Here is a 10,503-nt window from a genome sequence, read left to right on the forward strand (position 1 = left end):
CCTTTGTTTAAGAAAAGAAGCAGGGAAAATCCAGGAAATCACAGGCCGGTGAGCCTGACATTAGTGGTAGGGAAGCTTTTGGAGAAGATACTGAGGGACAGGATATATGCACATTTGGAAAAAAAATGGACCAGTTAGTGACAGGCAGCATGCTTTTGAACGGGGAAGGTCATGTCTCACCAACTTGATTGAATTTTTTGAAGAGGTGACAAAGATAATTGATGAGGGAAGGGCTGTGGATGTAGTTTATATGGACGTAAGACATTTGACAAGGTCCCACATGGCAGACTGGTACAAAAACTAAGTCACATGGGATTCAGGGTGGGCTGGCTAGATGGATACAGAAATGGCTTGGTTATAGAAGACAGGGAGTAGCAGTGGAAGGATGTTTTTCAGAATGGAGATCTGTAGCTAGTGGTTTTCCACAGGGATCAGTGCTGGGACCTCTGTTTGTAGTATATATAAATGATCTGGAGGAAAATGTACGGGCTCTGATTAGTAAGTTTGTAGATGACACGAAGATTGGTGGAGTTTCTGATAGTGTCGGGGATTGTCAGAGGTTACAGTAGGATATAGATAGATTGGAGACTTGGGCACAAAAATGGCAGATGGAGTTTAATCCGGAAATTTGCGAGATGATGCATTTTGGAGGATCAAATTTAGGTTTGAATTATACTATAAATCGCAGAACCCTTGGGAACATTAACATACAGAGGGATCTGGGTGTGCAGGTCCACAGTTCCCTAAAAGTGGCAAAACAGGTGGCCAAGGTAATTAAGAAGGCATATGGCATGCTTGCCTTCATCAGCAGAGTATTGAGTACAAGAGTTGGGAAATCATGTTGCAGCTATATAAAACCATGGTTCGGCTGCATTTGGAGTATTGCATGCAGTTCTGGTCACCACACTACCAGAAGGATGTGGAAGCTTTGGGGAGAGTGCAAAGAAGGTTCACCAGGATGTTGCCTGGTCTCAAGGATGTTGACTATGAGGAGAGGTTGAATAAATTAAGATTGTTTTTATTGGAAAGACAGAGGCTGAGGGGAAACCTGATAGAGGACTACAAATTATGAGGCATAGGCAGGGTGGATAGTCAAAGGCTTTTTCCAAGGGTGGAAGTGCCAATTAAAAGGGGGCACAGGTTCAAGGTGAGAGGGAGAAAGTTTAAGGGAGATGTGCGGGGGACGTTTTTCATGCAGAGAGTGGTGGGAACCAGGAACGCGCTGCTGGAGGTGGTGGAAGCAGGCACATTAGCAACATTTAAGAGGCATCTGGATGGGTACATGAATAGGGAGGGAATGGAGGGATACGGACCGAGTAAGGACAGAAGGTTTTTATTAGTTTAGTCCGGGCATCATGATCAGCACAGGCTTGAAGGGCCGAAGGGCCTGTTCCTGTGCTGTACTTTACTTCCTTCTTTGTACTAAGGAGCAATTTGAGATGGCTAATCCGCCTAACCTGCACATCTTTGGACTGTGGGGGGAAACTGGAGCACCTGGAGAAAAACCCATGCAGACACGGGGAGAATGTGCAAACTCCACACAGACAGTCACTCAAGGCTGGAATTGAACCCAGGTCTCTGGCGCTGTGAGGCAGCAGTGCTAACCACTGTGCTTTCATAGCCACTGCTCTCTTTTGCAACCTCTTTAGCTTCACTGACTGGCCTAAACCCGCACAAGTTGAGTAACAACTTTAAGTATGAAGGCCTCTTGATGCCTCTTTTGCTCCCCCGATGTCTGTTATCACAGAAGGTTTCACTTTATCTTCCAGTAACATGGAGAAGCATGTCCAGATTCACTCAATCTTGTTTCAACCTATCTTCCAGTAATGTTCAGGAGGACAAAGTAAAAGTCTGACACTGAATCTGAGACGATGAACGCAGCAAGCACTCTCCTCAGGGATTTAGAGGATTGTCTGGCATGACAGAGGAGGGATAAAGTTACAGAACATGACGGGAAGAAAAAGGGATTGTGCAGGAGGAAACAGACATGCAAGTGTTGTAAAAAAGAGTTCCATCATAAAAAAAACTTTGGTGTTACACTTGAGGTGTCGAAAAAAGTTTGGAAAAAGAGGAAGAAGTTAGAAAAGGGCGGCATGGTGGCACAGTGGGTTCGCACTGCTGCCTCACAGTGCCAGGGACCTGGGTTCGATTCCCGGCTTGGGTCACTGTCTGTGTGGAGTTTGCACGTTCTCCCCGTGTCTGCATGGTTTCCTCCGGGTGCTCCTGTTTCCTCCCACAGTCCGGAGGACGTGCTGGTTAGGTACATTGGCCATGCTAAATTCTCCCTCAGTGTACCCGAACAGGCGCGAGAGTGTGGCAACTAGGGGATTTTCACGGTGACTTCATTGCAGTGTTAATGTAAGCCTACTTGTGACTAAATAAACTTTACTTTAAGTAAAAGGTAAAATTGCTGTGGGAAGGAAATAAACTATTTTTATTTCAAAGAGACAGCTGGATTTTGTTTTCGGCCTCAGAGTTTGTGTGAAAGTGGCAAGATCCCTGATCCCTGAAAGACTAAAAGAGTGTATTGTGTTTTTTGGTGCATCAGACCATTCGCTTTATTCGTGGAATGGAAAGTTGTTAAATTCATTATAGCCGCTGTTTCAAGCTTTCAAAATGCTTGCTGTATGTCGATCCACACAAGTTTTTAAAGTTTATTTATTAGTGTCATGAGTAGGCTTACATTAACACAGCAATGAAGTTACCGTGAAAATCCCCTAGTCACCACACTTCGGTGCCTGTTTGGGTACACTGAGGGAGAACTTGGCGTGGCCAATGCACCTAACCAGCACGTCTTTCGGACTGTGGGAGGAAACCGGAGAACCCGGAGGAAATCCACACAGACACGGGGAGAATGTGCAAACTCCACACAGACAGTGACCCAAGGCTGGAATTGAACCTGAGTCCCTGATGCTGTGAGGCTGCAGTGCTAACCACTGTGCCACCGTGCTGCCAAAGTCTTCTTTAATTTTTTCATGTAATCATTTCTAAATTACACTTTTTTTACATATTTATATAAAGCAACCTGAAGAAAGAGAAATAAAGTTTTTTTTTGTAAGCATGTCGGAATGTTGCTGTGCCATTGACTGTACTTCGTGCAGTGGCTCAGTGAAATTGTAACTACTGGAACTAGTAATCCAGGGCAAAGATCTGGAGACTAGGTTCAAATCCCACCACAGCAGATGGTAAAATTTGAATTCAGTTAAGATCGGGAATTGAAATTCTAACGATGACAGGGGCGGCACGGTAGCACAGTGGTTAGCACTGCTGCTTCACAGCTCCAGGGTCCCGGGTTCGATTCCCGGCTCGGGTCACTGTCTGTGTGGAGTTTGCACATTCTCCTCGTGTCTGCGTGGGTTTCCTCCGGGTGCTCCGGTTTCCTCCCACATCCAAAGATGTGCAGGTTAGGTTGATTGGCCAGGTTAAAAATTGCCCCTTAGAATTCTGGGATGCGCAGATTAGTGGGTAAATATGTGGGGGTAGGGCCTGGGTGGGATTGTGGTCGGTGCAGACTCGATGGGCCGAATGGCCTCCTTCTGCACTGTAGGGTTTCTATGATTCTATGATTTCTATGATTCTATGAAACCATTGTTGCAAAGCCCATCTAGTTCACAAAAGTCCTTCAGGAGAGGATGGGCACGTGAATAGGGAGGGAATAGTGGACCGAGTAAGAGCAGAAGGTTTTCTTTTTAAGTTTAGATAAGGCATCATGATTGGCATAGGTTTGGAGAACCAAAGGGCCTGTTACTGTGCTGTACTTTTCTTTGTTCTTTGTTGAAATCTGCCATCCTTACATGGTCTGGCCTACATGTAACTCCAGGCCCACAGCAATGTGGTTGGCTCTCAAATGTCCTCTGAAATGGAGGGCAGTTAAGGATGCTCACCTGCTGTAAATGAATTTTTTAAAATGCTGTTTTTTGTGATGTACTTACTGCCTTTGGTTTATAAACATTTTGCTGGCTTCATGTTGCTGTTCTGATGTTACTTCTCTGTACCTTTGATGTACAGTGATTATATGGTAGTTTACATCAAATCTGGAGATCATAAGTTCATAAAACATAGGAGCAAATTAGGCCCTTTGGCCCATCGAGTCTGCTCTGCCATTCGATCATGGCTGATATGCTCCTCATCCCCATTTTCCTGCCTTCTCTCCATAACCCTTCAACCCATTACCAATCAAAAATCTGTCTAACTCCTCCTTAAATTTACTCACTGTCCCAGCATCCACCGCACTTTGGGGTAGCGAATTCCACAGATTCACAACCCTTTGGGAGAAGTAGTTTCTCCTCAACTCTGTTTTAAATTTGTTGCACCTTATCCTAAGACTATGACCTATGATCTAAGGTAGAATTAGTGGAAGAGTGGTGATTGAACCATGTTTGTATGATGGGCGGCACAGTGGTTAGCACTGCCTCACAGCGCCAGATTTCCGGCCTTGAGTGGCTGTCTGTGTGGAGTAGTAATCCCCGTATCTGTGCGGGTTTCAAAGAACAAAGAACAATACAGCACAGGAACAGGTCCTTCGGCCCTCCAAGCCCGCGCCGCTCCCTGGTCCAAACTAAACCATTCTTTTGTATCCCTCCATTCCCACTCCATTCATGTGGCTATCTAGATAAGTCTTAAACGTTCCCAGTGTGTCCGCCTCCACCACCTTGCCCGGCAGCGCATTCCAGGCCCCCACACCCTCTGTGTAAAATACGTCCTTCTGATATCCGTGTTAAACCTCCCCCCCTTCACCTTGAATCTATGACCCCTCGTGAACGTCACCACCGACCTGGGGAAAAGCTTCCCACCGTTCACCCTATCTATGCCTTTCATAATTTTATACACCTCTATTAGGTCACCCCTCATCCTCCGTCTTTCCAGTGAGAACAACCCCAGTTTACCCAATCTCTCCTCATAACTAAGCCCCTCCATACCAGGCAACATCCTGGTAAACCTCCTCTGCACTCTCTCTAAAGCCTCCACCTCCTTCTGGTAGTGTGGCGACCAGAACTGGGCGCAGTATTCCAAATGTGGCCGAACCAACGTTCTATACAACCGCAACATCAGACCCCAACTTTTATACTCTATGCCCCGTCCTATAAAGGCAAGCATGCCATATGCCTTCTTCACTACCTTCTCCACCTGTGACGTCACCTTCAAGGATCTGTGGACTTGCACACCCAGGTCCCTCTGCGTAGCTACAGCCTTTATGGTTCTGCCATTTATCGTATAGCTCCCCCCTACGTTAGTTCTACCAAAATGCATCACTTCGCATTTATCTGGATTGAACTCCATCTGCCATTTCTTTGCCCAAATTTCCAGCCTATCTATATCCTTCTGTAGCCCCTGACAATGTTCCTCACTATCTGCAAGTCCAGCCATTTTCGTGTCGTCCGCAAACTTACTGATCACCCCAGTTACATCTTCTTCCAGATCGTTTATATAAATCACAAACAGCAGAGGTCCCAATACAGAGCCCTGCGGAACGCCACTAGTCACAGGCATCCAGCCGGAAAAAGACCCTTCCACTACCACCCTCTGTCTTCTGTGACCAAGCCAGTTCTCCACCCATCTAGCCACCTCCCCCTTTATCCCATGAGATCCAACCTTTTGCACCAACCTACCATGAGGGACTTTGTCAAACGCTTTACTAAAGTCCATATAGACAACATCCACAGCCCTTCCCTCGTCAACCATTCTAGTCACTTCTTCAAAAAACACCACCAGGTTAGTGAGGCATGACCTCCCTCTCACAAAACCATGCTGACTATCGTTAATGAGCTTATTCCTTTCTAAATGTGCATACATCCTATCTCTAAGAATCCTCTCCAACAACTTCCCGACCACGGACGTCAAGCTCACCGGCCTATATTTCCCGGGTTATCCTTCCTACCCTTCTTAAATAATGGGACCACATTAGCTATCCTCCAATCCTCTGGGACCTCACCTGTGTCCAGTGACGAGACAAAGATTTGCGTCAGAGGCCCAGCGATTTCATCTCTCGTCTCCCTGAGCAGCCTGGGATAGATTCCATCAGGCCCTGGGGATTTGTCAGTCTTTATATTCCCTAAAAAACCTAACACTTCCTCCCTTGTAATGGAGATTTCCTCTAACGGGTCCCCTCCGAGACACTCCCAGTCAACACATCCCTCTCCTTTGTGAATACCGACGCAAAGTATTCATTTAGGATCTCCCCTACTTCTTTGGGCTCTAAGCATAATTCCCCACTTTTGTCCCTGAGAGGTCCGATTTTTTCCCTGACAACCCTTTTGCTCCTAACATATGAATAAAATGCCTTGGGATTCTCCTTAATCCTGTCTGCCAAGGACATTTCGTGACCCCTTTTTGCCCTTCTAATTCCTTGTTTGAGTTCTTTCCTACTTTCTTTGTATTCCTCCAGAGCTCCCTCCGTTTTAAGCTGCCTGGACCTAACGTACGCCACTCTTTTCTTTATGACCAATCGCTCAATTTCCCTGGTTATCCACGGTTCTCGAATCCTACCCTTCCTATCCTTTTTTACAGGCACATGCCTGTCCTGCAGCCCTAACAACTGTTCCTTAAAAGACTCCCACATGCCAGAAGTGGATTTACCCTCAAACAGCCTCTCCCAATCAACAGCTGCCAAATTCTGCCTAATCCCACTAAAGTTAGCCTTCCCCCAATCCAACACCTTACCCTTGGGACACCACTCATCCTTTTCCATCACTATCCTAAAGCTAACAGAATTGTGGTCACTATTTGCCACATGTTCCCCTACCGAAACTTTGAAGACCTGACCGGGCTCATTCCCCAGTACTCGGTCCAGTATAGCCCCCTCTCTAGTCGGGCTATCTACATATTGTTCCAAAGAACCTTCCTGTACGCATTTTACAAATGCCTCCCCGTTCACTCCCAGTCCTACGCGATTTCCAGTCTATACCAGGGAAATTGAAGTCTCCCACTACAACAACCCTATTTTTCCTGCACCTATCCATTATCTCCTGACATATCTGTTCTTCCACTTCCCTTGGGCTGTTGGGGGGCCTGTAGTATACCCCCAACATAGTGACTGCGCCCTTCCTGTTTCTGAGCTCCACCCACAGTGACTCGTTACACGACCCCTCTGAATTGTCCTCCCTCTGCACCGCTGTAATATGTAATATGTTTCCTCCAGGTGCTCCAGTTTCCTCCCACAGTCTGGGTAAGATGCTCTATTGGACAGTCAGTGCAGACTTGGTGGGCCAAATGGCCTCCTTCTGCACTGTAAGGATTCTTTTCTATGAAGTATTCATACTGGATTGTGGAGCATGGCATATTATTACTTATACTGGAATCCCCCTGAGTAGAGACAACACACAGTGCCAAGATTCTCCAGATTTCAAACAATGCAGTATTACTACCCCCTAGATTTCAGACGACAGATTATGCCAATACTCCTCAGAGTCGCCAGGATCAATCTCCTGGTACCAAATGTGAGCACTGAAAAGTGACCAGATTTTAGATGCAGCAGAATATGTCAGCCAATGACACATTTTGCAAGGATCTGGACACACCGGTATGGGAAGGCCAGCGGTGGACAGGAATTATTTGTTCTCTCACCAATCACTACAACACTTTGATGCTGAAAAGAGGCATAATCAGAGCGTTGCCTTGGACCTCGTCGAGAGCCGGCAGCTGCCATTGTAAAGGATTTGCAGTGTTCGGATACAGGGTCAGAAACCCCGAGGTATAGTGTGAAGTTAAACTAGACCCCAAGTGTTTGCTATTTTGGCATTAGTACAAGGTTAAGATGTTTCACTCCAGGTGTAATTCTATTGACACATTAGGAAGCTTTTATCAAAACAAACTTTATTTAACAACACAGTTTAACTATAACAAATGAATTAGCTTAACTTGTATCAATTGAACAATATTTAAACATGACTAGATACAGTTCTTAACTGCTAACCTATCCCTATGAGTTCCCACTCAAGCAATATTAGTCTTACCCACTTAACACCCATCTTCAAAATCAGCTAGCAACACACAGGCTTATGTGTTTGTACTTGTTATGTGTTTGTACTTTTGTGTCTTTATATGCTCTGTTTGTGAACAGAATTCCCACTCACCTGAAGAAGGGGCTTGGAGCTCCGAAAGCTTGTGTGGCTCTTGCTACCAAATAAACCTGTTGGACTTTAACCTGGTGTTGTTAAACTTCTTACTGTGTTTACCCCAGTCCAACGCCGGCATCTCCACATCATTTGTACTTGTTAACAGTGCTTTTTGAAGACTTCTGGAGAGAGCGAGAGAGACAGAGTGACACCTCTTGCTTCTTTCAGGACCAAGCAGAAACTGACTGTTTCAAAATAAAAGAGAAACTGTGTATCTTCCCTGCAACTTAGCTCCTCCCATTAGCACATGACTCTGTCTCTTGTCAATCAACCTAACCAAAACTCTACTCTGAAACCCCAAGTAAACACAAATGTATTAACTCTATTTAGACAAACACACCATTAGCTAAGATCAGTCACTATCCAGCATTCTCAACATTTGTGCTGCCTGTTGCCAAACAAATTGGCACTGTGCAAAACAGAGCTTCATTTCAAACATACCCCTGACGAGAAACGTGATAAAAATACATTTCTTAAAGGTATAGTGTCATCACAACTGTGATTCTCACAGGATTTCTTAACTTACTCATTCAGGATGTGTGGTATTCATCGAGAAATTATAAAGAAACAGAGACCAAGTTTAAGATGGAGAGACAAGCTGACTCAGTCTGCATGTGAAGGGCCAGCACAGCAACTATTTCCTGGTTTATCATTGACTAAATGGACAATCAACTGAATGAAATAGCTGTGAACACCAGGCCTCACTCCAATGAAGACGACACCATGTGGCAGCTGTTGTAACGTTAGAATGATACAAGGCACCCTATTACTAGGGCCTCTAAAAACATCCATGAGACAATTCACCCAGTGCCACACCTCTGCCTTTTCCATTTAGCCTAGCAGATGTTTGTCTCTTTGGTAATTATCTGATTCTAGCTCGAAGCCACGATTGATTCTGCCTCCACCAATCTCAGAAACTGCATATTCCACATCCTAACCAGGCTGATTATAAAAGTTTTCTTCTCATGTCGTCATTGCTTCTTTTGCCAATCACATTAAATCGGCATCCTCTGGTTCCTGACTCTTTTGTCAGTCACCATCTACTCTGACCTGTGTATCTGATGAATTTGAACTCCTGGGTGGCACAGTGGTTAATACTGCAGCCTCACAGCGCCAGGGACCCAGGTTCAATTCCAGCCTTGGGTGACTGTCTGTGTAGAGCTTGCACATTCTCCCCGTGTTTGCATGTTTCCTCCGGGTGCTCCAGTTTCCTTTCACAGTCCAAAGATGTGTCGGTTAGGTGGATTGGCAATGCTAAATCGCCCCTTAGTGTCAGTAGGATTAACAGGGAAAATATTATGGGGATGGGTGAGATTGTTGTCGGTGCAGACTCGATGGGCCGAGTGGCCTCCTTCTGCACAGTATGATGGTGACCCGAACCTGGGTCCCTGGTGCTGTGAGGCAAAGTTCTAACCAACGTGCTGCCCTTATCCACAACTTTTGACAGAGACACAGAAAGTGCAATAACATTATATTCTGCAATAATATAAACGCAAAATAATGCAGATGCTGGAATCTGAAACAAAAACAGAAAAATGCTGGAAAAATTCAGCAGGTCTGACTGCATCTGTGGATAGAGAATAAAGCCAACGTTTCGAGTCTAGATGACCCTTCATCAGAGCGGATATATATTCTGCAACCACTCCTTTTCTTCTCCACTATGTACTGCATGAATGGTATGTTTTGTCTGTATAGCCTGCAAGAAACAATGCTTTTCACTGTATCCCAATACATGTGACAATAATCAAATTAAATCAACCGTTTCCGTAATTATTAATAACTTAGATGAAAGATGGGAATGAGGCTCTGCATTGGTGGCACAGTGGCGAGCACTGCTGCCTCACATCGCCAGGCACCCGAGTTTGATTCCCGGCTTGGGTCACTGTCTGTGCGGAGTCTACACATTCTCCCCGTGTCTGCGTGGGTTTCCTCCGGGTGCTCCGGTTTCCTCCCACAGTCAGAAAGATGTGCGGGTTAGATGCATTGGACATGCTAAATTTTCCTTCAGTGCATCTGAACAGGCGCCGGAGTGTGGCAACTGGGGCAGTTTCACAGTAACTTCATTGTAGTGTTAATGTACACTACCTATGACACGAATAAATAAATTTAAAACTTCAAAGAGCCCGAATAATATTGTTTTTGTGTGATGGTCATTTTGGAATATTTGTAATGCTCTCCAGATTTATGAAGCCAAAAACAATGGTGCAGCAATACAAACTTCATTGCAGTGTTAATGTAAGCCTACTTGTCACATTAATAAATAAACTTCAAAAACATTTACATAGCGCCTGGCAGAGCCACTTGACTTGCTGTTGGGCAGAGGGAGCAGAGAGACCTGCACACCGGCGTTGCCAGTATCAAAGATGGCGGCATAAAGCAACTGCCAGTA

The sequence above is a fragment of the Mustelus asterias genome, unplaced genomic scaffold (assembly GCF_964213995.1).
Source record: "Mustelus asterias unplaced genomic scaffold, sMusAst1.hap1.1 HAP1_SCAFFOLD_1659, whole genome shotgun sequence".
NCBI lineage: Eukaryota > Metazoa > Chordata > Chondrichthyes > Carcharhiniformes > Triakidae > Mustelus > Mustelus asterias.